This window comes from Cervus elaphus, chromosome 20 (assembly GCF_910594005.1).
Source record: "Cervus elaphus chromosome 20, mCerEla1.1, whole genome shotgun sequence".
NCBI lineage: Eukaryota > Metazoa > Chordata > Mammalia > Artiodactyla > Cervidae > Cervus > Cervus elaphus.
The window spans coordinates 44,792,804-44,819,544 of NC_057834.1; the positions used below are offsets into that span (position 1 = coordinate 44,792,804).

The following is a 26,741-nucleotide window of genomic DNA, read 5'->3' on the forward strand; positions in this document are numbered from 1 at the left end:
TAGTCTTCATTCTCAACTTATACAAAATTAATAATCCTACTTTTTATCAAAATTAAGAACTTTTGCTCTTCAAAAAGCACTATTAAAGATTAAAGAGCAGTATAGAGACTGGCAAAATATATTTATCTCACAAAGCAGTAACATTCAAAATAAATTTTAAATGCCTATAAATCAGTAACAAAAACACAAAAAACAAATGAACAACCCAATTGAAAATTGGGATACATGAATACACACTTCACAAAAGACTATATCTACATAGCCAATAACTTAAGATGCATCAACATCAGGTAAATTCAACTTAAAACAATGTGAATTAGGAGGGGTTAGAAAGGACATCCTTGTCTGTTCTTGAACTTGTGGGGAAATCTTGTAGCATTTTACCATTAAATACGATGTTAAGGGTAGGGTATTTTTTGCTTTTTTAAAAAATTCCCTTAACAGTTAAGGAAGTTCCATCTATACTTACTTTATTGAGAGTTTTGTTATAAATCAATGTTAAATTTTGTTGAGTTTTTCCTACATCTATTGAGATGTGTGATTTTTTTTTTTTTATAATCCCACTTCTGAGATTCCAATTATGTTTATGTTTGGTACTATAACGTAGCTCTGAGATACTCTGAATATGGGGAGGGGTGATTTTTTACTTTTATTTCTCTTTGTCTTTTGGTTTGAGTAAATTCTTCAATATATTTTCAAGTCCACAGATTCTTCAGCTGATCATCCCATAAAGGTCATTCTTTCTCTCTGTCACTGTGTTTATTTCTAGCATTTCTATTTTATCTTTTCTTATTGTTTCTATCTCTCTGATGATGTTACCTCAATTTTGCGTGTTGTTTACTTTTTTCATTGAATGCCTTAATCTATTAACCATTGTTATTTTAAATTCCTTGTCTGGTTTTAACATTTGTCATATCTGAGTCTGATTCTGATGTTTGTTTTATCTCTTTAGAATGTTTTTTACCTCTTAATATACCTCATAACTTTTTGTTGAAACTGAACAATTAAGACAGTAGAGACAGAGGTAAATCTGGGGGAGATGAGGCATGGAGATGAGCCTTCCCTTGTGCTAGACCTTTAGTGTGGGAGTTAGGGTTAATCTATTGAGGAGTTGGCCTGACTTTGGAGTTTGTTGTCGCTATGGTTACCTTCAGTGCACTACAGGCGTCAAATTTCTCCACTGATTTCTTGTACTTAGGGTTAAGCCAGTTTGCCAGAGGTTTTATTTTTCTCAGTTGTTACTCTCCCTATCTGCTGTGTGTCTTCCTTTCATACTACTATCCCCCAGAGATAATCTTTTTCTTGATTCCACTGTAGCAATGGTATTCCACTGTTAATTTCACTCATTGTTTGTTGGGGGGTGGAGGGTGGGGAACTGGGAGTGGGGTGGGACGTGGGGGAGTGGGGAGGTTTCCTGTGATATTACACTTAAGTCTTAATCTGAGGTAGTGTGAACCTGGGTCTTGGGGGTATGGCCTTCCCAAGTGATCCTGCCCCTCCACCAGCTATAGTGTTGGTCCTTGCACATATTCCTGCCTCTCCCTGAGTAGTGGAATTTTTGTACCTGTCCCTTCTCAGCTACAATGTTTTTCCAGAATGTCCCAAGGTGACAGTTTTTTTTTTGTTGTTGCTTTTGCCTGCAGATTACAATTTTACTTCTGTAGCAAAAAATATGGTAAATGGGTTTGGAAGAAGTTTTTGCATTCACTGCTGTTCCCTCCAACTTCTTCCTCCAGACAGCTCCATTTAGGGAAGCTTTCTCAATGCTTCTTGCTCTTCACTGTGAGCATTTGGTGGAGCTCGTGGAGGAAAGCAAGAGGGTGCAAACTTTCCTATCTGTGGTACCTAGGGACTTCACACTCTCATGCAGGCCTACTGTTTAAACTTTAGTGGCCAAGTTGTGTTCAACTCTTCTGTGACCCCATGGACTGTAGCCTGCCAGGCTCCTCTATCCAAGGTATTTCCCAGGCAAGCATACTGGAGTGGGTTGCCATTTCCTTCTCCAGGGGATCTTCCCAACCCAGGGATTGAACTGGAGTCTCCTCTTTATCATTGAGCCTCTAGGCCCATACTTAGTGTTTTGTGATTCATTAAATTCACAAAGAAATTGAGTCTTATCAACTTACATGGCATCTGATGGATTCTGCCCCAGGTTAAAAAAAAAAAAAATTTGGCTCCTGTTTCTCCCTGCAAGAGTCTATGCCTCCCCAGTTTTCTGTTTAGTTGTTTACCCTGAAACTTCTATTCCCTAAAGCCTTCAAGAAAAGTCATTAATTTGCATTATGTCCAGCTTTACTGTTGTTGTTACACTGCTGGAAGCAACAATCCAGTTCTCTAAATCTCTGAGTTGAAGTCGGAAGTCTGTATAACTGCTTTTGAAAACTATTTGGAAGTTTTTAATAAAGTCAAAGAAATAGAGGAAAACAATAGAAAGGAAATCAGTCCTGAATGTTCATTGGAAGGACAGCTGCTGAAGCTCCAATACTTTGGCCACCTGATTTGAAGAACTGACTCATTGGAAAAGACCCTGATGCTGGGAAAGATTGAAGGCAGGAGGAGAAGGGGACGACAGAGGATGAGGTGATCGGATAGCATCACTGACTTGATGGACATGAGCTTAAGCAAGCTCCGAGAGTTGGTGATGGACAGGGAAGCCTGGCGTACTGCAGTCCATGGGGTTGCAAAGAGTCGGACATGACTGAGTGACTGAACTGAACTAATAAAGCCAAACATCCAGTTACCCTATGACCCAGCAACACCTAGGCACATTCCTAGGCACCTAGAAACATTCCTAGGCACATATCTGAGGAAAGTAGGTGCATATGCTCACATGGTTAATAGTGATCTAAGCCAATTTGTTTGTAATATTAATAATATAAACTAGATATAAACACTCTGCCTATGAACAGGAGAATGGATACAAAACTGTGGCATATTCATACGTTGGAATACTACCCAGTTACTTAAAATACTGATACATGTATAAACACTGAATGAATCTAAAACATTTTTTTAAAAAAAATAAAGACTTAATTTGTACCATAGTAGCCATTTAAAAGAAGTTCACAAATAGTCAAAACTAATCTATGGTGATAAAATGAACATAGTAGTTACCTCTGAATAACACTGATGGGAAAGGAGTAGAAAGGAATTTTCTGAGGTGATGGAAATATTCTATATCTTAACTTGAATAGTGATTACATGTATGCATATATCTAAAAATCAGTCAACCTATAACCTTAAGGTCTGTGCAAAGAAAAAGATAAAAACAGACATTTTTCATGCAATTTTCATTTCTGACCGTATCTGTCAGACCCAAATACAACCAGTCACTAAGACCACCTAAATATTTTCTTCCATTTTCTCATCTTTCTACTTTTCCTTCTACCGCAGTTACAGTTCAGAAACTTATCACATTTTATCTGAACCATTGTAACTGCCTTCAGATTGTTTCCCTGTCTACAGTCTTGTCTCTTCAGGCATACACAAGAATAACGATTCATGATTCACAGTGATTAATTTGGAGTGAACCTGGTTGTTAGTCCCATGGGTTTTGGACCATTGATGAAAAATAATGCTCACAGTGTGTGTGTGTGTGTGTGTGCATGTGTGTGTGTGTGTGTGTGAGACTGAGGGAGGTGCTGTGTGCAAGAACAATGTCCCATATACAGGTTTGCATCCCAGGCAATATTGATGGCAGAAATCTCAAGTAAAACAGACAGCATGGGTCTGTTCAGCTAAGGGCAAACAAACTTGTGGGACCTCTGTTGTCTTCCTGTTTATAGGAGTAAGGATCCAGAGGTCTCTGGGACCCTAGTGAACTTCTCTGAGAGCATCCCAGAAGAAGGAAGACTGCAGGATTCTGAGCTTTGCTGGCAGCCATCTCACCTACAGCTGCCTCCCTAATCCCTGGAGGTTCCTGTTAGTTGCAGATACCTGGTAAGTCAGCCCTGACTGGTTACTACCAAGCTCCATCATTAGTTCTAAGAAATCTAGTGATTTTGCACATAAAGGACAACCTCACTAGCTACCTCAGAGGAGGTGTTGGGGATGCAACTGCTTTGGGGACTAGGACTAGCTTGTGGAGGCCATATCAGACCTGCCTCTGAGCTGGCTTCTTGGGAAAAAAACAAAAACTGAACAGTCCTTCAACGAGGGTCTCAGAAAATATCCTCTCTTTCCTCATGGGCCTCAAGGGGTCCAGACATCAAGGCTGCCAGGCTTTGGTGTGAGAATAGACAGGATTGGTTGCAGAGTAGCAGCAGTGGCCCACAGACCATGTTTTAGGTGAGGGCAGACTGGAAGCAGGAGACATCTGGAAGGTAAGAGCCTGGGTTTTAGAAACTGAAGAAAGTCTCTAGATCCAGAAAATGCATTTATGCCCATGCACAGAATCTTCCATATAATTCCAGTGGGGTCATATAATTGTGAAACCCATCCCCAGAGTCCTTCATCGTTCATGTGCCCTCATTTAAAACACCTTTGGTTGTTCAAGAGAGAAGTCTGAAAACTAAAACCTTATCAGCATGAAACCGTAACTGAAGATGTAGAGTTTTGGAGGCTGGAGAAAATCCATGAAGCAGTTATTCACAGGGAAGGAGACATACTTGGAGCACTTTGAAGTTGATGGGTGGTAAGGATTTGAATCAGTTTGGGCAGGCTGAGATCATTCATTAAAGTAGGAAATAAATGAGGTGCACTAGGCACGGGGAGGTGAGACAGTAGATTAGATCATTAATAGAGTAATGTTGAGTGTTAGATACTTATGGGATATCCATGTGGAAGTGCCCAATAGGCAGTTGAAAATAAAGGATTTAACCTCAGGAGACAGGCTAAATCTGTTTAGAAACAGATTTGGGAGTCATTGTCTTGAAGGTAGCTTTTGAATCCATAGGTGTACATGAAATCAACCAAGGAGAATAGACAAAGTAAGAGAAGAAGGCTAGGGTGGGACTCCTGTGATCCCCCCAAATTCACAGTATGATGGAAGATATATGCAAGAAGGTTTACTGATATTCAACACTCTCTCCAGATTGGCTATAGGCATCCTTTCACAGTAAAGCAATGTTAGAGTTGGGCTGACAATCTGCATGTTCTTTAAGAAAATCCTTGTGTGATATGTATGTTCTATGATTTACTTTCTCTATCAACTGCATAGGTAGATTTCATTTCATTCAAAATCAGTAATGAGCATTTTCTCTTAAGTCATGATATCAAAAAGGTAGATAACAACCTTTTTTGTAGGTAGATATCTAGGTTTATTCATAGAAAGACATGAAATCTTTCATGCAAGGAGGTCCCACAAAGAGAAAATAATGCATCATTTGTATATAGTTAAATTACAAAAGTGAATTTTAAATGTTTAGTGATTTTTAGAAATTTGGTTTCTGAAGTTGCACATACTGCTTGTTTTAAATGTTTTACAATTATTTGAAGTCCATCCCCAAGGAGTATATTAATGGGGCAAGATATATAAATGTAGTGGAATCAGAACCATGGTGAGATTTTTTGTTTGTTTTGGTCTGACAGGCTAGTCTAATTTTTTTGTGAGCTAGGACTATGGGTCAAAGAGTGATATTTATTTCATTTTCCATACTCCTGATGCTTACATTGTATAAGGTAACAATGATGAATCTTCATCAACATCAAAATCCATCATAAATAGGCACCACTTCCACATTAGAGTTTATGTGACATCCTGAATCCTTGCCTCTTGGAGTTTCCATGCTATTGCACACAAACAGACAGTCTCAAACTCTCTGCTTTACGGCAATAACTTTCTACTCTTCAGTAAGGATAGGTTTTATAGTATAAATAGGTTGAGGAGGAGGTTTTTAATGCTGCTTCTATATAAAAAAATGTGTATCTTGAAAGAAATTTTACTGAATTTAGTTTAAAACAGGTGTATTTTTCTTTAAAGATTAAAATAAGTTCAGTATAACATACCCAATGAAAAAATAAAGCTCAATGAAGTACTTTGAAAAGAAGTAACACTTTTACATACCTGAATTTAATCATTTTTCTAAACAAACGAGTAGACACACACATTAGCTAATAATAGCTAATCAAGTGTTTTGTTGACTAACCTTGGGGGTTTATTTAGGAAACAAAATGGGCATAATATAAACAAAGGTAATTGGTATAATTGTGAAAACCCTTAAAGCACATAAGGAAAACATCTCTTCATATTTCTAGTAATACAAAGCAATGATGAAAAATTTAAATACCACTTTCATGTGGCCTAGTAAATTGTCCACCTACTTAAAACACATGCACACAGTTACACAATGATTAGTAAATATACTCAGGATAATTTTTCTAAAAGAAAATCCAGAAGATCTGGGGTGTCTATGTCAAAGTTAATTTATTGCTATGGAATATAAACTATTTTTGCTTAGGCCCTGGTTTCTTTTTGTACCCTTCCCTATTGTATAGACATGTAGGAAACCAGATGAAATATTCAGAAGTCATCAAATAGGCAAGTGCTTCTCAAATTTTATGTGCATATAAATCACGTGTATTTCCATCAGGTAAGATGAATGAATTTTGCTTTCATCTCAGCCTATGGTAATGATGGAAACATGACCTTGCTCTTGCCTGTTCAGCTTTGAAATCCTTCCTACTAAATTGTGATTATCAGTCAAGGCTGCCTCAAAGTGAACACTGTGTTTTCTTCTCCGATTGTCCACACTGTAAATACCATCACTATGCCTCTCATTTAATTTTTAATCATGTCCTATGTGCCAGGCACTCTTCATGAATTACTCCATGAAATTCAAAGCACTGTTAATGGCTCCAGAAGCTCAAACCTTCAAAATGTTATCCCGGTGGTCTGAATTCAGAGCCTCAGTGTTACCACTGAGCGATATTCCTTCACCTACTAATGGATCAAGGATGAGGTGCTGGTTCGCACTCTGTTTGCCTGCTTCATTTCAAGTATTTCTTGATAGTCCACTTGGCTACTTTGACAAACATATGTTGAAGTGAAATCTCCTCACTCATGTATTTAATTGGCCTGTTTGATATCTGCTCTTCCTTTGTCTTCTTTAGCCTTGCAACTTCTTATTTCTCTAACTTAACTTTGCCTAGATAAGCAAGCATTTTATCATATATAAAGAGCAATGAGATCCCATCATGGTAGCTGTTCACGGAAAGGCTAGATTGCTATGTCTCCTGCAAAGATGATTGGTTAAAGTCTTAAGTAAAGATCATTTACACAGTTCCTTTCAGCCCTCCGACTCCATTGTTCTACCAATGTCATTACATATCTGAAAATATGACATTACCTGAACCTTGAAAATTTCATATTCCTATGACTGGGTCATATTTAAGGTATTAAGTACTCTTTCCTTTTTGCCTACCTTTTACCTGGAAAATCCATATTTCACATTTATGAACATCCTTTGGGATGATAACATTCCACGTGACTGATGCTATGTCAGATAGATAAGTAGATCCCATATTTTACTTGATATTTACCTTTTACATTTTAGGAAACTTTATTTTGAAATATTTATAGAACCACAGGAAGTTACAAAGACTTATACAGGCAGGTCTCCTCATTATATATTTAGATTTAAAATTTTATTGGATTCTAAATTTTATTTTTATTTTTATTTTTTTAAATTTTTTATTAGTTGGAGGCTAATTACTTCACAACATTTCAGTGGGTTTTGTCACACATTGATATGAATCAGCCATAGATTTACACGTATTCCCCATCCCGATTCCCCCTCCCACCTCCCTCTCCACCCGATTCCTCTGGGTCTTCCCAGTGCACCAGGCCCGAGCACTTGTCTCATGCATGCAACCTGGGCTGGGGATCTGTTTCACCATAGATAGTATACATGCTGTTCTTTTGAAATATCCCACCCTCACATTCTCCCACAGAGTTCAAAAGTCTGTTCTGTATTTCTGTGTCTCTTTTTCTGTTTTGCATATGGGGTTATCGTTACCATCTTTCTAAATTCCATATATATGCGTTAGTATGCTGTAATGTTCTTTATCTTTCTGGCTTACTTCACTCTGTATAAGGGGCTCCAGCTTCATCCATCTCATTAGGACTGGTTCAAATGAATTCTTTTTAACGGCTGAGTAATATTCCATGGTGTATATGTACCACAGCTTCCTTATCCATTCATCTGCTGATGGGCATCTAGGTTGCTTCCATGTCCTGGCTATTATAAACAGTGCTGCGATGAACATTGGGGTGCACGTGTCTCTTTCAGATCTGGTTTCCTCAGTGTGTATGCCCAGAAGTGGGATTGCTGGGTCATATGGCAGTTCTATTTCCAGTTTTTTAAGAAATCTCCACACTGTTTTCCATAGCGGCTGTACTAGCTTGCATTCCCACCAACAGTGTAAGAGGGTTCCCTTTTCTCCACACCCTCTCCAGCATTTATTGCTTGTAGACTTTTGGATAGCAGCCATCCTGACTGGTGTGTAATGGTACCTCACTGTGGTTTTGATTTGCATTTCTCTAATAATGAGTGATGTTGAGCATCTTATCATGTGTTTGTTAGCCATCTGTATGTCTTCCTTGGAGAAATGTCTGTTTAGTTCCTTGGCCCATTTTTTGATTGGGTCATTTATCTTTCTGGAATTGAGCTTCAGGAGTTGCTTGTATATTTTTGAGATTAATCCTTTGTCTGTTTCTTCATTTGCTATTATTTTCTCCCAATCTGAGGGCTGTCTTTTCACCTTACTTATAGTTTCCTTTGTAGTGCAAAAGCTTTTAAGTTTCATTAGGTCCCATTTGTTTAGTTTTGCTTTTATTTCCAATATTCTGGGAGGTGGGTCATAGAGGATCTTGCTGTGATTTATGTCGGAGAGTGTTTTGCCTATGTTCTCCTCTAGGAGTTTTATAGTTTCTGGTCTTACATTTAGATCTTTAATCCATTTTGAGTTTATTTTTGTGTATGGTGTTAGAAAGTGTTCTAGTTTCATTCTTTTACAAGTGGTTGACCAGTTTTCCCAGCACCACTTGTTAAAGAGGTTGTCTTTTTTCCATTGTATATCCTTGCCTCCTTTGTCAAAGATAAGGTGTCCATAGGTTCGTGGATTTATCTCTGGGCTTTCTATTCTGTTCCATTGATCTATATTTCTGTCTTTGTGCCAGTACCATACTGTCTTGATGACTGTGGCTTTGTAGTAGAGTCTGAAGTCAGGCAGGTTGATTCCTCCAGTTCCATTCTTCTTTCTCAGGATTACTTTGGCTATTTGAGGTTTTTTGTATTTCCATACAAATTGTGAAATTATTTGTTCTAGTTCTGTGAAAAATACCATTGGTAGCTTGATAGGGATTGCATTGAATCTATAGATTGCTTTGGGTAGAATAGCCATTTTGACAATATTGATTCTTCCAATCCATGAACACGGTATGTTTCTCCATCTGTTTGTGTCCTCTTTGATTTCTTTCATCAGTGTTTTATAGTTTTCTATGTATAGGTCTTTTGTTTCTTTAGGTAGATATACTCCTAAGTATTTTATTCTTTTTGTTGCAATGGTGAATGGTATTGTTTCCTTAAGTTCTCTTTCTGTTTTTTCATTGTTAGTATATAGGAATGCAAGGGATTTCTGTGTGTTAATTTTATATCCTGCAACTTTACTATAGTCATTGATTAGCTCTAGTAATTTTCTGGTAGAGTCTTCAGGGTTTTCTATGTAGAGGATCATGTCATCTGCAAACAGTGAGAGTTTCACTTCTTCTTTTCCTATCTGGATTCCTTTTACTTCTTTTTCTGCTCTGATTGCTGTGGCCAAAACTTCCAACACTATGTTGAATAGTAGTGGTGAGAGTGGGCACCCTTGTCTTGTTCCTGATTTCAGGGGAAATGCTTTCAATTTTTCACCATTGAGGATAATGCTTGCTGTGTGTTTGTCATATATAGCTTTTATTATGTTGAGGTATGTTCCTTCTATTCCTGCTTTTTGGAGAGTTTTAATCATAAATGAGTGTTGAATTTTGTCAAAGGCTTTCTCTGCATCTATTGAGATAATCATATGATTTTTATCTTTCAATTTGTTAATGTGGTGTATTACATTGATTGATTTGCGGATATTAAAGAATCCTTGCCTTCCTGGGATAGATCACATCCTGGGCCATAAATCTGGTCTTGGAAAATTAAAAAAAATTGAAATCATTCCAGTCATCTTTTCTGACCACAGTGCAGTAAGATTAGATCTCAATTACAGGAAAAAAATTGTTAAAAATTCAAACATATGGAGGCTAAATAACACGCTTCTGAATAACCAACAAATCATAGAAGAAATCAAAAAAGAAATCAAAATATGTATAGAAATGAATGAAAATGAAAACGCAATAACCCAAAACCTATGGGACACTGTAAAAGCAGTGCTTAGGGGAAGGTTCATAGCATTACAGGCTTATATCAAGAAACAAGAAAAAAACCAAATAAATAACCTAACTCTACACCTAAAGCAATTAGAGAAGGAAGAAATGAAGAACCCCAGGGTTAGCAGAAGGAAAGAAATCTTAAAAATCAGGGCAGAAATAAATGCAAAAGAAACTAAAGAGACCATAGCAAAAATCAACAAAGCTAAAAGCTGGTTTTTTGAAAAAATAAACAAAATTGACAAACCATTAGCAAGACTCATTAAGAAGCAAAGAGAGAAGAACCAAATTAACAAAATTAGAAATGAAAATGGAGAGATCACAACAGACAACACTGAAATCCAAAGGATCATAAGAGACTACTACCAGCAGCTTTATGCCAATAAAATGGACAACTTGGAAGAAATGGACAAATTCTTAGAAAAGTATAACTTTCCAAAACTGAACCAGGAAGAAACAGAAGATCTTAACAGACCCATCACAAGCAAGGAAATCGAAACTGTAATCAAAAATCTGCCAGCAAACAAAAGCCCAGGACCAGATGGCTTCACAGCTGAATTCTACCAAAAATTTAGAGAAGAGCTAACACCTATCTTACTCAAACTCTTCCAGAAAATTACAGATGAAGGTAAGCTTCCAAACTCATTCTATGAGGCCACCATCACCCTAATTCCAAAACCAGACAAAGATGCCACAAAAAGAGAAAACTACAGACCAATATCACTGATGAACATAGATGCAAAAATCCTTAACAAAATTCTAGCAAACAGAATCCAACAACATATTAAAAAAATCATACACCACGACCAAGTGGATTCTAAATTTTAAAAAGAGCATATGCTAAAAATTTCCCTGAGTCAAAGACACATCAAATGAAAATGGAATATCTTCACCTTTATACCACTACTTGCCCAGCACCACTGTCAACAGTTTGTGTGGGTCTTTCTAATCCTTTTTTTATATGCATATATGATTGACCGTATAAAAGAAGCCAGAGTACAGATAATCCCAACTTCCTTTCCATCCTTGCATAGTTTTATCCAAAGTTTTATAATAGTCAAACAGTCTAGCTACTGTTTAGGTGTACTTATGATTTATCAGGTACTGGGTAGGATGCTTAGTATACATAATCTCATGTATTTATCACAAGCTTATTTATTTTATTAGGATTTATAAAGGAGGAAACCGATGCTTAAGGTTATACAGCTACTATTATCATAGTTTGGAATTTAATCCCATCCATCTGACCGTGAAAGCCATAATCAAAAGTTCATCATACTGCTAGAGCATTCTATGGAAAGAAAAAAAAAGAGAGCCAAATAGGAAAAATATCCACACCTTTAAAATTTCCTGACAATTCAGCACACAGATAAAAACCCCCACAGAAACAAAAAAGTTACTGATAACATTAGCCAAACCAATTTCTTGGATTTACCCTTACAGAAAGAGTTGAATGACTGGCTTTTTTACTTTTCTACCATTATCCCTATCCCTGAACAGCCCCAGCATGAGAATAGGAAGTGTTTATCTGGCAAGGATTTCTCAACATATATTTCTGCCTCGAAAGTGATCTAGATGGTCATTTCTTAACCAGTGCATTTAGTCTTAGGTTTGAGAAGAGTGTGACTCTATAGAAATTAGACAGGAAATTGTACCTGTCCACCAGCCTATCCCATGGATAGCACAGAGCCATTGTTAAAAACCTGAGTTCCTTCTCATGAATGTGATTGTCAGAGTGGAGAAGGGCTGGCCTCCACTGTTGACTTCTCCAAGAGAGGGAGCCTCAGGTCACTGACCCAGGCTCAATACTCCCAGTGGCATCTGATCCCTCTGCTTACTAAAGATGAATGGGGGAACCAAGCTTGGGGTACAAAGACCACTCACAAACAACTTAGGTTGAAGTCAGTGGAAAAAGAAAAACACAAAATCCAGTACTATAGTCAGGCCCAGAGAGAAGGAAGAGGTTGTGATGGAATATCTCAGCCGAATCAGGACGACATTTCTGTGCACACAGCTTTCTGACCTGAGGAAACTAACATTATTTGGGGACATAAATGTGGTGCCATGGCCTCTTGGACTGTGGTGGTCTTAGCGTTCTGCTTTCCCATAAGAGCAGTGGTTCCAGTGGAGACCAATGGCTCAGTTCCGAACAAGAGACCAGCAACTCTGCTTCATTCTTTCCCAACCTATAAATCATCTCATTGGCAAATGAGTGAGAATGAAATTATCTAGGAATCACCCTGAATTGATGAGATTTCTAAAAAGAAAGGGACTATAGGAGAAGCAAATGATTCACAAAATACAAGACTTTCTTATAGTTAACAAAGATATGTTGCTTCCAACACATCTCCCAAATGTCAACGTGCTGCAGCATAAGATGAAAATCCCCAAGGTAGTGAATAAAAGGAGTTCCAAATATATTTTATGCAAATTTAATTACATTTTATTGAAACAAATATTTTCTGTGCCCTTAATGTCATACTATGGCATAGCCTAGGAGATATGCTTTCTCCCTGAAAATTATTTCTATCTTCTCAAAATTAGAATAGGAGTAATACTATGCATTATATATTATTTACCATGAACAAATTTCTCCTTCATATTATCTTACTTAAGGAATTCAAGAACCCCTCAGGCTTTCAAACAAATGATCACTAAGGTCATTTCAACTCTGGTTTTATTATTACCATTATAGACACAGACACACAAATATGATACTAAATTTATGTCATTACACAGATGTCCTGAAACTGGTATTGAAAATATGTGTTTAATATTTTATAATATGCTTTTAAGAAGTATATATATCCTGACACTTAGCAGCATTTTTCTCAATTGTGATGGTAAATGAACAACTTACCACTGACTCTTGCTGAAAGTTTTAGAAAGGACTTGCTGCTCTCTTTCTAGTTCCTAGGCTGGAAAGACACTCTCTGTAAAACAGGCTGTTGACTGCCATGCATCATGAGGAGGCCTTCCATTCTAGGAGCTACCTTGAACATGTTCAATGTCTACTGCAAGAGTTGAAAATCCTTCTATGGTCTCTCTAGGAACTCATTTTTCTAGCATGGACATTTATAAGCACCTGTGGACTGACCTTTTGGGAGTACCATGTAATCTTTCTCTAAGCAGCTGTTCTAGGACTCCTCAGAGTGCAGACACAAGGCAAAAGCCTGAATAGAAACTGTAGAATGAAGAGCAATTGTTTCTCTTGTGTATTCATTAAAGTCATATCAATCATCTTTTCCCAGCATGCAATGAGACCAGCTTCTTATCTCTTTTGGGACATTTGTGGGTGAATTTTAGTGACAGATTTTTTTTGTTAGGATGTGAGTGGTTAAAGCCTGAAAGACTGCCTTCTCCTCCTTTCCATTAGGGAAAGAAAAGAGATGCATGGATGTAGGTTTATTCAAGTTGGGATTCTACAAAGCACAAGGAAATTTTGTCCACTTGTTCTGGTAGCCATGGCCTTGGATCTTAGAACTAGATTCTTCATGTTTCATGCTCAATTGAACATGTATTTGGAACTATAGTACTAACAGTGTATCTGCTCTCTTGGCATGAAATCATCCTAGTTAGTCTGCTCACTTAGACATGGTGCTTCCCTTCTTTCTCACCAGCATCCTTATGTCTTCATGTCCCCTGGTTTCTAGTTCTGCCATTGCCTTGACCTGGTGATGACACTATTGATGTGGCTTCTAAGGGGAAAAATGCAGAACCATCAAACAGCTCTGTAGGGCATAGAAGGGGAGAAAGCTATATGTTTAAAAATCTTGCAGTATTTTACCTCATCAAAATTAGAATATAAACATTAGACAGAGTAAAGAGTTAAGTCTCTAAAGTTAAAAAGATCTTCTTAGATTAAGGAAGAATCAGTACCAATTCTCAATTCTTCCAAAAAATTGAAGAGGAGGGAGCACTTCCCAACTCATTTTTACAAGGCAAACATTACTCTCATACCAGAGCTAGACAAAGATATTACAAGAAAATTATAGGTCAATATCCTTCTGAGCACAGACACAAAATCCCTCAAAAAACTACTAGCAAGCCAAATTTAATAGCACAGTGGAAGGATCATACCCCATGAGCAAGTTGGATTCATTCTTGGATGCAGTGATGGTTTAATATATGCAAATCATTAAATGTGATATACCACATTATAGAATGAAGAACAAAAATTATATGATCATCTCAATGGATGTAGGAAAAGCATTTGACAAAATTCAGCACACTTTTGTGATAAAAAGTCTTAAACTAGATATGGAAGGAGTGTACCTCAACATAATAAAAGCTATATTGATAAGCCCACAGATAACATATTCAACAGTGAAAAGCTGAAAGCTTTTCTTCTGAAGATCAGTAACAAGACAAGGATGCCAACTCTTTTTTTTTTTTTCCCAGTGGGTTTTGTCATACATTGATATGAATCAGCCAAGGATGCCAACTCTTATCACTTCTTTTCACTATAATACTAGAAGTCATAACCAGATCAGTTAGGCAAGAAAAAGAAAGAAAAGACATCCAAATGGGAAAAGAAGGAGTAAAACTGTCACTGTTTGAAGATTACATAATATTATACATATAAAACCCTAAAGACTTCACCACAAAACAGAAATAATAAACAATTTAATAAAGATTCAGTGTACAGAATCAGCCTATAAAAGTTAGTTTCATATCTATATACTAATAACAAACAAAATGAAAAAGACTTTAAGAAACAATTCTATTTACAATAGCATCAAACATACCTAAGATAAATTTTGCCAAAGAGGTGAAAGATCAGTACATTAAAACTATAAAACATTGATGAAAAAATTTAAGGCACTAATGAATGGAAATATGTTTATGGATTAGGAAAACTAATATTGCTAAAATATCCATATTATGCAAACTGATATACAGGTTAATTACAATCCCTACCAAAATACTACTAGCATTTTTCACAGAAATAGGACAAATAATTATAAAATTTGTATGAAACCACTAAAGGCATCAGATAGCCAAAGCGATCCTGAGCAAAAAGAAGAAGCTGAAGGCATCACATTCAGTTCAGTTCAGTTCAGTCACTCAATTGTATCCAACTCTTTGCAACCCCATGGACTGCAGCATGCCAGGCTTCCCTGTCCACCACCAACTCCTGGAGCCTGCTCAAACTCACATCCATTGAGTCAGTGATGCCATCCAACCATCTCATCCTCTGTCATCCCCTTCTACTTCTGTCTCCAGTCTTTCCCAGCATCAGGGTCTTTTCCAGTGAGTCAGTTCTTTGCATCAGATGGTTGAAGTATTGGAGCTTCAGCATCAGTCCTTCCAATGAATATTCAGGACTGATTTCCTTTAGGATTGATTGGTTGAATATCCTTGCAGTCCAAGGGACTCTCAAAAGTCTTCTCTGACTCCATAGTTCAAAAGCATAAATTTTTCAGCGCTCAGCCTTCTTCATGGTCCAACTCTCACATCCATACGACTACTGGAAAAACCATAGCTTTGACTAGATTGATCTTTGTTGGCAAAGTGATGTCTCTGCTCTTTAATATGCTGTCTAGGTTTGTCATAGCTTTTCTTCCATGGAGCAAGTGTCTTTTAATTGCATGGCTGCAGTCACCATCTGCAGTGATTTTGGAGCCCAAGAAAATAAAGTCTGTCACTATTTCCATTGTTTCCCCATCTATATGCCATTAAGTGATGGGACCAGATGCCATGATCTTAGTTTTTTGAATGCTGAGTTTTAAGCCAGCTTTTTCACTCTCCTCTTTCACTTTCCTTAAGAGGCTCTTTAGTTTTTCTTTGCTTTCTGCCATAAGGGTTGTGTTATGTACATACCTGAGGTTATTGATATGTCTCCCAGCAATCTTCATTCCAACCTGTGCTTCACTCAGCCCCACATTTCATATGATGTACTCTGCATATAAGTTAAATAAGCAGGGTGACAATATACAGCCTTGGCGTACTCTTTCCCAATTTGGAACCAGTCCATTGGTCCATGTCTGGTTCTAATTGTTGCTTCTTGATCTGCATTCAGATTTCTCAGGAGGCAGGTAAGGTAGTGTGGCATTCCCATCTCTTTAAGAATTTTCCAGTTTGTCGTGATCCCCACAGTCGAAGTTTTTGGCATAGTCAATAAAGCAGAAGTAGATGTTTTTCTGGAACTCTCCTGCTTTTTCTGTGATCCAATGGATGTTGGCAATTTGATATATGGTTCCTCTGCCTTTTCTAAAACCAGCTTGAACATCTGGAAGTTCATGGTTAACATACTGTTGAAGCCTGGCTTGGAGAATTTTGAGCATTACTTATTTAGCATGTGAGATGAGTGCACCTGTGCAGTAGTTTGAACATTCTTTGGCATTGCCTTTTTTTGGAATTGGAATGAAAACTGACCTTTTCCAGTCCTGTGGCCACTGCTGAGTTTTCCAAATTTGCCAGCATATTGAGTGTAGCACTTTCACAGCACCATCTTTTAAGACTTAAAATGCTCAACTGGAATTCTATCACCTCTACTAGGTTTGTTTGTAGTGATTCTTCCTAAGGCCCACTTGACTTCAGACTCCAGGATGTCTGACTCTAAGTGAGTGATCACACTATCATGGTTATCTGGGTCATGAAGATCTTTTTTATATAGTTCTTCCATGTATTCTTGCCACCTTTTCTTAATCTCTTCTGCTTCTGTTAGGTCCATAACATTTCTGTCCTTTACTGTGCCCATCTTTGCATGAAATATTCCCTTGATATCTCTAATTTTCTTGAAGAAATTTCTAGTCTTTGCCATTCTATTGTTTCCCTCTATTTCTTTGCATTAATCACTTAGGAAAGCTTTCTTAGCTCTTCTTGCTATTCTTTGGAGCTCTGCATTCAGATGGGTATAGCTTTCCTTTTCTCCTTTGCTGTTAGCTTCATGAACCCCATGAACAGTATGAAAAGGCATCACATTACCTGATCTCAAAATAGGCTACAAATTTGTATTAACCAAAATAGCATGATCGTAAATAAAACATATAGACCAGTGGAATGGAATAAAAAGTCCATAAATAAATCCATGTGTTTATGGTCACTTTATCTTTGACATGAACTTCCAGATGTTCAAGCTGGTTTTAGAAAAGGCAGAAGAACCAGAGATCAAATTGCCAACATCCACTGAATCATCAAAAAAACAAGAGAGTTTCAGAAAAACATCTATTTCTGTTTTATTGGCTATGCCAAAGCCTTTGACTGTCTGGATCACAATAAACTGTGTGGAAAATTCTGAAGGAGATGGGAATACCAGACCACCTGACCTGCCTCTTGAGAAACCTGTATGCAGGTCAGGAAGCAACAGTTAGAACAGGACATGGAACAACAGACTGGTTCCAAATAGGAAAAGGAGTTCGTCAAGGCTGTATATTGTCACCCTACTTATTTAACTTATATGCAGAGTACATCATGAGAAACGCTGGGCTGGAGGAAGCACAAGCTGGAATCAAGATTGCCAGGAGAAATATCAATAACCTCAGATATGCAGATGACACCACCCTTATGGCAGGAAGTAAAGAAGAACTAAAGAGCCTCTTGATGAAAGTGAAAGAGGAGAGTGAAAAAGTTGGCTTAAAGCTCAACATTTGGAAAACTAAGATCATGTCTTCTGGTCCCACCACTTCATGGCAAATAGATGGGGAAACAGTGGAAACAGTGGCTGACTTTATTTTTGGGGGGCTCTAAAATCACTGCGAAGAGTTGACTCATTGGAAAAGACCCTGATGCTGGGAGGGATTGGGGGCAGGAGGAGAAAGGGGTGGCAGAGGATGAGATGGCTGGATGGCATCACCGACTCAATGGGCATGAGTTTGGGTAAATTCTGGGAGTTGGTGACAGACAGGGAGGCCTGGTGTGCTGCAATTCATGGGGTCGCAAAGAGTCGGACACAACTGAGCGACTGAACTGAACTGAACTGATCTTCAAGAAAGGTACCAAAACACAAAACAGAGAAGAACAATATCTTCCATAAACGGTATTAGGAAAACTAATTATCCACACACAGAACAATGAAATTGGACACTTACCTCACTCTGTATATAAAAATCAACTAAAAAGGATTAAAAACTTAAATGTCGAACTTGAAATTGTAAACTGCAAGAAGAAAACTGGGCAAACGTTTTTGACATTGGTTTGGGCGATGATTTTCAGATGTGACCCCAAAAGCACAAGCAACGAAAGTAAAATAGACAAATGGAATTGCATTAAGCTAAATAAACTTCTGCACAACAAAGAAAACAAACAGAAGAGAGAAATCTACAGAATAAGAGACAGTATTTTCAAATCATACATATGGTTAGGAAGCTCATACCCAAAATATATAAGGAACTCATACAACTCAGTAGTGAGAAAAAGACCTAATTAAGAAAAAGGCAAAGAGGGCTTCCCTAGTGGTCTAGTGGTTGAGATTCTGCCTGCTGGTTTGGGGGACATGAGTTCCATCCCTGCTCTGGGAGGATCCCACATGCCATGGAGCTATTGAGTCTGTGTGTCACAACTACTGAGACTGCGCATTAGTCTCAGCACCACAACTACTAGAGCCTACGCATGTAGAGCCCTCACTCCACAACAAAATAAGGCACTGCATATGAGAAGCCTGCTCACTGCAACAAAGAGTAGCCCCCACTTGCCCTCGTTTTTGAGATTGTACCCAAGTACTGCATTTCATCCTCTTTTGTTGACTATGAGGGCTATTTCATTTCTTTTAGGGATTCTTCCCCATAGTAGTAGATATAACAGTCATCTGAATTAAATTCATGTGTTCCCATCCATTTCAGTTCACTGATTTCCTAAAATGTTGATGCTCACTCTTGCTACCTCCTATTTGAACACTTCCAATTTATGGGCCTAACATTCCAGGTTCCTATGCAATGGATATATTCAGCCTTAAAAGATCTCATGGGAGCCAGCACATAAGATCCCACCCATGACAAGGTCATGAGGAAAAGACCTGACAAGCAAGGCAGATCAGGACTTCAGGGATTTCAAAAATCTGCCCCGGCGCTCACCTTAAAGATGATATCTGTCTTTCTGATGCTTGCTATATTAGACTACTTCCTAATTTCTGTGACACAGGTAGAAGGCCTTCCCTAATCTCTTCTCAAACAGAATCAACTTAGAACTTTAATCAATATGTCCCCCAGATGGTGGTATCCTATAAGATTATCTGGGATGAAAGGAGTGTTTCAATTTAGACCCCTTTGCTGGCATTCTAGCCTGCTTGGCAAATGTGTACTAATGCACATGACTGCTCACAACACCTTAATCATAAACAGCATAAAGAACCTGATCACACAAAAGGCCCTAATAGGCACAGAGCCCTTCGGGGGGTGAGGAAGCTCTATTAGAGAACACAAAAATATTATTCTAAAAGTGGTTATAGTTAAAGACTTAGAAAAATAAGAGTTTAGAATTGTTAATTTTAACCAGGAATGCTAAACAGGGGCTGCCTCACCGGAGCTGCAGAGTCTTTGTGTGGTAAACCTTTTACATAAATTTAACTGATAACTTCTGCAAAAGGATTGACCTTTGTGTTAACAGGATTGTATTTCTACTATGTTGCAACCTGCTGTACCATGAGACTGCAACTTTTCTGTTTTCTGTTAAGCTCAAGGCAAAATGGAACAATAAAGAATAGATTATGGAAAACAGCTTTGCATTCACCTAGGTTATAAAATGTCAATAGGCCCCAAGGCCAGAAGATAATGTACAAGACTCTCATAAACAAAGAAGTATGCAGAAAACACCCTGGTTTTGTGAAGGTCAAGCTGATGTAATGTTAAACTAACTCTGTGTGCTTATCTTCCCCTTAGAAATGTACTAATTTAGGGTATAAAAGCTACGGTAAAAAATAAAGCACCACCAGACCCTGCTGCACCCCCCAGTCTGGGCTCTCTCTCTCTCTCTTTCGCCAGTGCCATTCATCCTGAGGGTACCCCTGGATCCTGCTGAGGCTGGACCCTGGCAAAAAACAAAGAAGAAAATTGTGGCATTTTTGACACTACAGATGAATGAAGAGGATATTATGCTAAATAAGCCAGGTGCAGAAAGGCAAATACTGGCATTATCTCACTTACATGTAGAATCTAAAAAGTTGAACTTGTGGAGAGTAAAATGATGGTTACCAGAAGCTGGGGGTGAAATGTGGTAGGGAAAATGGGGAGATATTGGTCAAAGAGTGCAAAGTTATAGTTGCATAGTTTGGATGAGTAAGTTAAGAGATCTAATGTGTTTCATTATGATTATACTTAATAATACTGTATACTTTGAATACTTTGAATACTGAAAATATGCTAAGAGAGTAGATTTCAGGGGCTCTTATTGCAAAAGAAATGGTAACTTTATGAGGAGATGATATGTTCTTTAATTTGTTTTACTGAAGTATAGTTGATTGCATTAATTTCTACTGTACAGCAAAGAGGTTCGATGATTTATACATGTACATTCTTTTTCATATTCTTGTCCATTGTGGCTAATCACAGGATATTGCATATAGTTCCTTGTGCTCTACAGTAGGACCTTGTTGTGTATCCATCCTGCATATATTAGTTTGCATCTACTAATTCCAAACTCCCACTCCACCCCTTTCTGACCTTCTCTCTGCCTTGGCAACTAAATGTCTGTTCTCTATGTCTGTGAGTGTGCTAGTTTCATAGATAAGTTCATTTGTGTCTTTTTTTTTTTTTAAGATTTCATATGTGATATCATATGGTATTTATCTTTCTCTTTCTGGCCTACTTCACTTAGTATAATAATCTCTAGATTCATCCATGTTGTTGCAAATGACATTATTTCATTCTTTTTATGGCTGAGTAGTATTCCATTGTATATATTACCACATTTTTATGCATTCATCTGTCAATGAACATTTAGATTGTTTTCATATCTTTGTTGTTGTGAATTGTGCTGCTATGAACAGAAAGGTGCATGTTTCTTTTTTTTTTTTTTCTCATTTATTTATTTGGCTGTGCTGGGTCTTAGTTGCAGCATGCCAACTCTTAGTTGTGGCATGTGGGATCTAGTTCCCTGACCAGGGATCAAACCCAGGCCCCCTGCATTGGGAGCATAGAGTCTTAGCCACTGGATCACCAGGGAAGTCTCATGCATGTATCTTTTTAAATTACAGTTTTATCCAGATATATGCCCAGGAGTGGGATGGCTGGATCATATGGCAACTCTATTTTTAGTTTTTTGAGGAACCTCTATAGTGTTTCCATAGTGGCTGCACCAATTTACATTCCCAATAACGATGTTCCCTTTTTGAGGAGATGATATGTTAATTGTAGTAATCACTTTGGGCCTCCCTGGTGGCTCAGTGGTAATGAAAAGAGGTTCAATCCCTGGGGTGGGAAGATACCCTGGAGAAGGAAACAGCAACTCATTTCAGCATTCTTGCCTGGGAAATCTTATGGACAGAGGAGCCTGGCAGGTTACAGTCCATGGGGTTGCAAAAGAGATACAGCTTAGTGACTGACTAATCAGCAACAACAACAGTAACCACTTCACTATGTATATCTGTATCAAATCAACATGTTGTATGCCTTAAATACACACAATTTTAAAATTGTTTAAAAAGAATTATTTAAAATGATATTTTAATAAAGAATTAGCGTACAAATAAATGTGAAAAACTGTAAAAAAAGAGAAAAAGAAAAGATTTTCCAGAATGAAAAATATTGATCTATTCACTGATACAACTAGAGAATCCACCTTCTCCATCCACTTCCTCAGGGCACCCTTGATTTCTTTGTTTCTCAGGCTGTAGGTGACAGGGTTAATCATGGGGATCACAACAGAGAAGAGCACAGAGACCAGGATGTCCAGGATATAGACTATATTGGGTCTATCATAGTTAAAGTTGGCTATTCCATAAAAGACCACAGGGAGGTAGGCTGCACAGATAGTAAGGTCTGTTTCCTGCCCTGAGCAGAGGGAATCCTAAGGATGGCAGAGATGATAAGCAGTAGGACACTGCAATGAATAGGCAGGGGCTCAGGCCAGTGGTGACACTGGCCACATGGAGCACAGACTCACTGAGAGAGGTGTCAGAGCAGGAGAGCTTCAGGAGCAAAAGTACGTCACAGAGAAAGTGGACGATCTTGTTGAGTCCACACAGAGGGTCAGCACTGTGTGTTTCACAGAATCCTCTAGCCCACACAGTCAAGTTCCAATCAACAAAATACACACAGACCTTCAGACTCATGAGGAGCAGATATTGAAGAAGGTGGCAAATGGTTGCATAGTGGTTGTAAGTCACAGTAGCCAACAAGACACCCTAAGCACCACACAGGTCACAAGGAATAAGGTCTGGGAAAGACAGCCCTCAAACAAGGTGGTCTTCTTCCCTTAGACATTCCCCAGCATAACCAAAATGGTGGCAGATGAGTAGCAGATGTCCAAGAAACACAAGGTGCTGAGAAAATAATGCATTGGAATGCAGAGGGCAGGACTGACTCTGACCACTGTTAATGTGAATGTGTTTCCCAGAAGAGTTATGAGATAAATGATCAAGAAGGCTGGGAGGAACAACGCTTATAATTCAGGATGGTTGGAACATCCTAGGAAGATAAGTCCAGTGACAACACAATGATTTTTCATTTCTTTGAGTTCTTTCTCAATTGAAATGAAAATTAGGAAATAAAAAGACAACAAGATACTAGAACAAACACTGGGAGAACTAACACTTACTCATCCTTTATTACATGGGGTAGATGATATCTCTTTCAGATAGTGTAGTTTGACACTTTAGGATATATGCATTCCCCCTCACTCCCCATCTCTTTTGCTCCTGTGTTTACTTGCCATGTCTTCACTATTACCTATTAGTTTATTTGATTCCCCTACCAGTCTGTAATTTCTATTAGGCAAGGGATTTATCTCTCTCTAATCCACATGTACTCTATAAAACTTTCATTAGAATTAAGGAAGGAAAGAAAGAAATTCAGTCTTAAGCACTGACATTGAGAAACAGTAGTTGATGAATTAAATTAGAACCAAAATACTTTTCTTCTCAACCTCCTTCTTCCCTGGAAGAAGTCACAGTACCAAATTTTAGGTTTACTGGGTATGAAACAGCTTTCATAATCTTTGCAACCTGTTGTTATTCGAGAGATATGCTAGTCTATGCCAAAAGGGGATTTGCAGATGTCGTTAAGGTTATTAATCACGTGACTTAACGATATAAAGATTATCCTGTATATTCAAGTGTGCCTAATCTAACCACATGCATGCGTGCTAAATTGCTTCAGTCATGCGTAACTCTTTGTGATCCTATGGGCTGTAGCCCGCCAGGCTCCTCTGTCCATGGGATTCTCCAGGCAAGAGTACTGTAGTGGGTTGACATGCCCTCCTCCAGGGGACCTTCCCGATGAAGGGATCAAATCTGTGTCTCCTGAATTGCAGGTGAATTACCCTGAACCACCAGGGAAACCTGAATCTAATTACATGTGTGCTTAAAAATCACAGTAGAAGGTGAATCCAGAGATTCAAATCACAAGTAGGATTCCATCTCATTGTTAGCTTGAAGATAAACGGGGCCATGTGTTAAGGAAAGGTAACAATTGGTCCTAAGAGCATATGAAACTAACTTTTGCTAACAACTTGAATACATGTGAAGGTGGAATCTTCCCCCGAGTTTCTAGATAAGAACCCAGCCCAGATGACACACAGTGATTTCAACTTGAGCCAGCCTCACACTGTGCCTGTACTTCAGTGAAGCAGAGGACCCAGCTGAACTATGCTGTACCAACCTTCTGTCCCACAAAAATGTGAGATAATAAGTAACTGTTTAAACCATTATTAAATTTGTTATTAAAGTAGTACCATGGAGTGTAAAAGTCAAGGATAGGATAAGCATTTTCACCTGCACACTTATGTGGTAAACCAAATAATGGCACCCCAAAAATGCTCATGCCCTCATCCCTGGAGCCTGTGAATATGTTATGTGATAAAATACACTTTACAAATATATTGATCTTTTTTTCTATAGCTGTTTTTTATTCTTCTAATTTAATTGAGATACAATTGACGTGCAGTAGTATGTGCACAAGAGTTCCCTTATATCCTTGACAACACTAGTTACCTCTTGTCTTTTTATAATAATCATTGCAACAGTTGTGAGGTAGCATCTCATTGTGGTTTTGATTTGCATTTTCCTGATTATCAGTGGTCTTGAGCACCTTTTCATGTACCCGTTGGCCATTTGATCTCTTTGAAAAAATGTGTATTTAGAGCCTCTGCCCCTTTTTAATCAAATATCATACAATATCGCTTATATGTGGAATTTAAACAAATGATACAAATGAATCTATTTACAACACAGAAACAGTATCACAGACATAGAAAACACTTGTGGTTACCAAAGTGGATAGCAGGGGTGATTGTTGGGGACAGATAAATTAGGAGTTACAGATTAACATGTGTACAATATTATATATAAAATAGGTAACCAACAAAGACCTACTATATAGCACAGGGAACTAGATCAATGTTTTGTAATAACCTGTAAAGGGAAAAGAATCTGAAAAAGAATATTTATATATAACTGAATCAGTTTGCTGTACACCAGAAACTAACATATTATAAATCAACTATATTTCAATTAAAATTAAAAAACAAAAATAATTTAAAAAGTTTTTATTGGAGTATAGCTGACTTACAATGTTAATTTCAGGTGTACAGCAAAGTGAATCAGTTATACATGTATAAATATCTTTTTTTCCCCAGATCCTTTATCTATAGGTTATTACAGAATATAAAGTAGAGTCCCTGTGCTTTACAGTAGATCCTCATTAGCCAAATATTTTATATATAGAAGTCTGTATATATTAATCTGAATCTCCTAATTTGCCACTTCCCCCTATGTTTCCCCTTTGGTAATAAGTTTGATTTCAAGAGCTGTGGAGTCGGTTCCTGTTTTGTAAATAAGTTCATTTGTATCATTTTTATTAGGTTCCACGTATTAATATAAGTGAAATCACATATTTTTCTTTCTCTGAGAAGTGGAATACTTCTAAACTGTATATACACACCATACCTTCTTTATCCACTCATCTGTTGATGGACATTTAGGTTGTTTCCACATCTTGGCTGTTGTGTTATACAGTGCTGCAATGAATATTGCAGTGTGTGTATCTTTTCAAATTACAGTTTTCTCCAGATATATGCCCAGGAGTGGGGTTACTAGATCATACGTTAGCTTCTCTTTTAGTTTTTTAAGAAAACTCCATTTGTTCTTCATAATGGTTCTTCCAACTTATATTCCCACCAACAGTGTAGGAGTATTCTGTTTTCTCCATACCCTCTCTAGTGTTTATTGTTTATAGATTTTTTGATGATGGCCTTTCTCACTGCTGTGAGGTGATACCTGATTTTTGATTTGCATTTCTCTATAATTAGTGATTTTTGGCCATCTGTATGGGCTCCCCTACTGGAGAAGGCAATGGCGACCTACTCCAGTCCTCTGGCCTGGAAAATCCCATGGACGGAGCAGCCTGGTGGGCTGCAGTCCATGGGGTCGCTACGAGTTGGACACGACTGAGTGACTTCACTTTCAGTTTTCACTTTCATGCATTGGAGAAGGAAATGGCAACCCACTCCAGTGTTCTTGCCTGGAGAATCCCAGGGACAGGGGAGCCTGGTGGGCTGCCATCTATGGGGTCACATGGAGTCAGATACGACTGAAGCGACGCAGCAGCAGCATGGGCTTCCCTGGTGGTTCAGTAGTAAAGAACCTGCCTGCCAAAGCAGGAGACACATATTCAATCCCACAGGAAGATCCCCTGGAGAAGGAAATGGCAACATAGCCCAGTATTCTTGCCGGGGAGATCCCATGGTCAGAGGAGCCTGGTGGGCTACAGCCCATGGAGTTGCAAAGGAGTCGGTCACAACTTAGCAACTTTTTTTCCCCCCATTTATTTATATTAGTTGGAGGCTAATTACTTTACAATATTGTAGTGGTTTTTGCCATACATTGACATGAATCAGCCATGGATTTACATGTATTCCCCATCCCGACCCCCACTCCCACCTCCCTCTCCACCCGATCCCTCTGGGTCTTCCCAGTGCACCAGCCCAGAGCACTTGTCTCATGCATCCAACCTGGGCTGGTGATCTGTTTCACCCTTGATAATATACATGTTTTGATGCTGTTCTCTAGAAACATCCCACCCTCACCTTCTCCCACAGAGTCCAAAAGTCTGTTCTGTACTTCTGTGTCTCTTTTTCTGTTTTGCATATAGGGTTATCATTACCATCTTTCTAAATTCCATATATATGCGTTAGTATATTGGTCTTTATCTTTCTGGCTTACTTCACTCTGTATAATGGGCTCAAGTTTCATCCATCTCATTAGAACTGATTCAAATGAATTCTTTTTAATGGC

General features: G+C 38.2%; 1 pseudogene; it reads right to left on the minus strand.

Moving 5' to 3' along the window:
* Window positions 1-11,627: 11,627 nt before the first annotated feature.
* Window positions 11,628-23,164, minus strand: LOC122676719 (annotated as a pseudogene).
* Window positions 23,165-26,741: the final 3,577 nt, after the last annotated feature.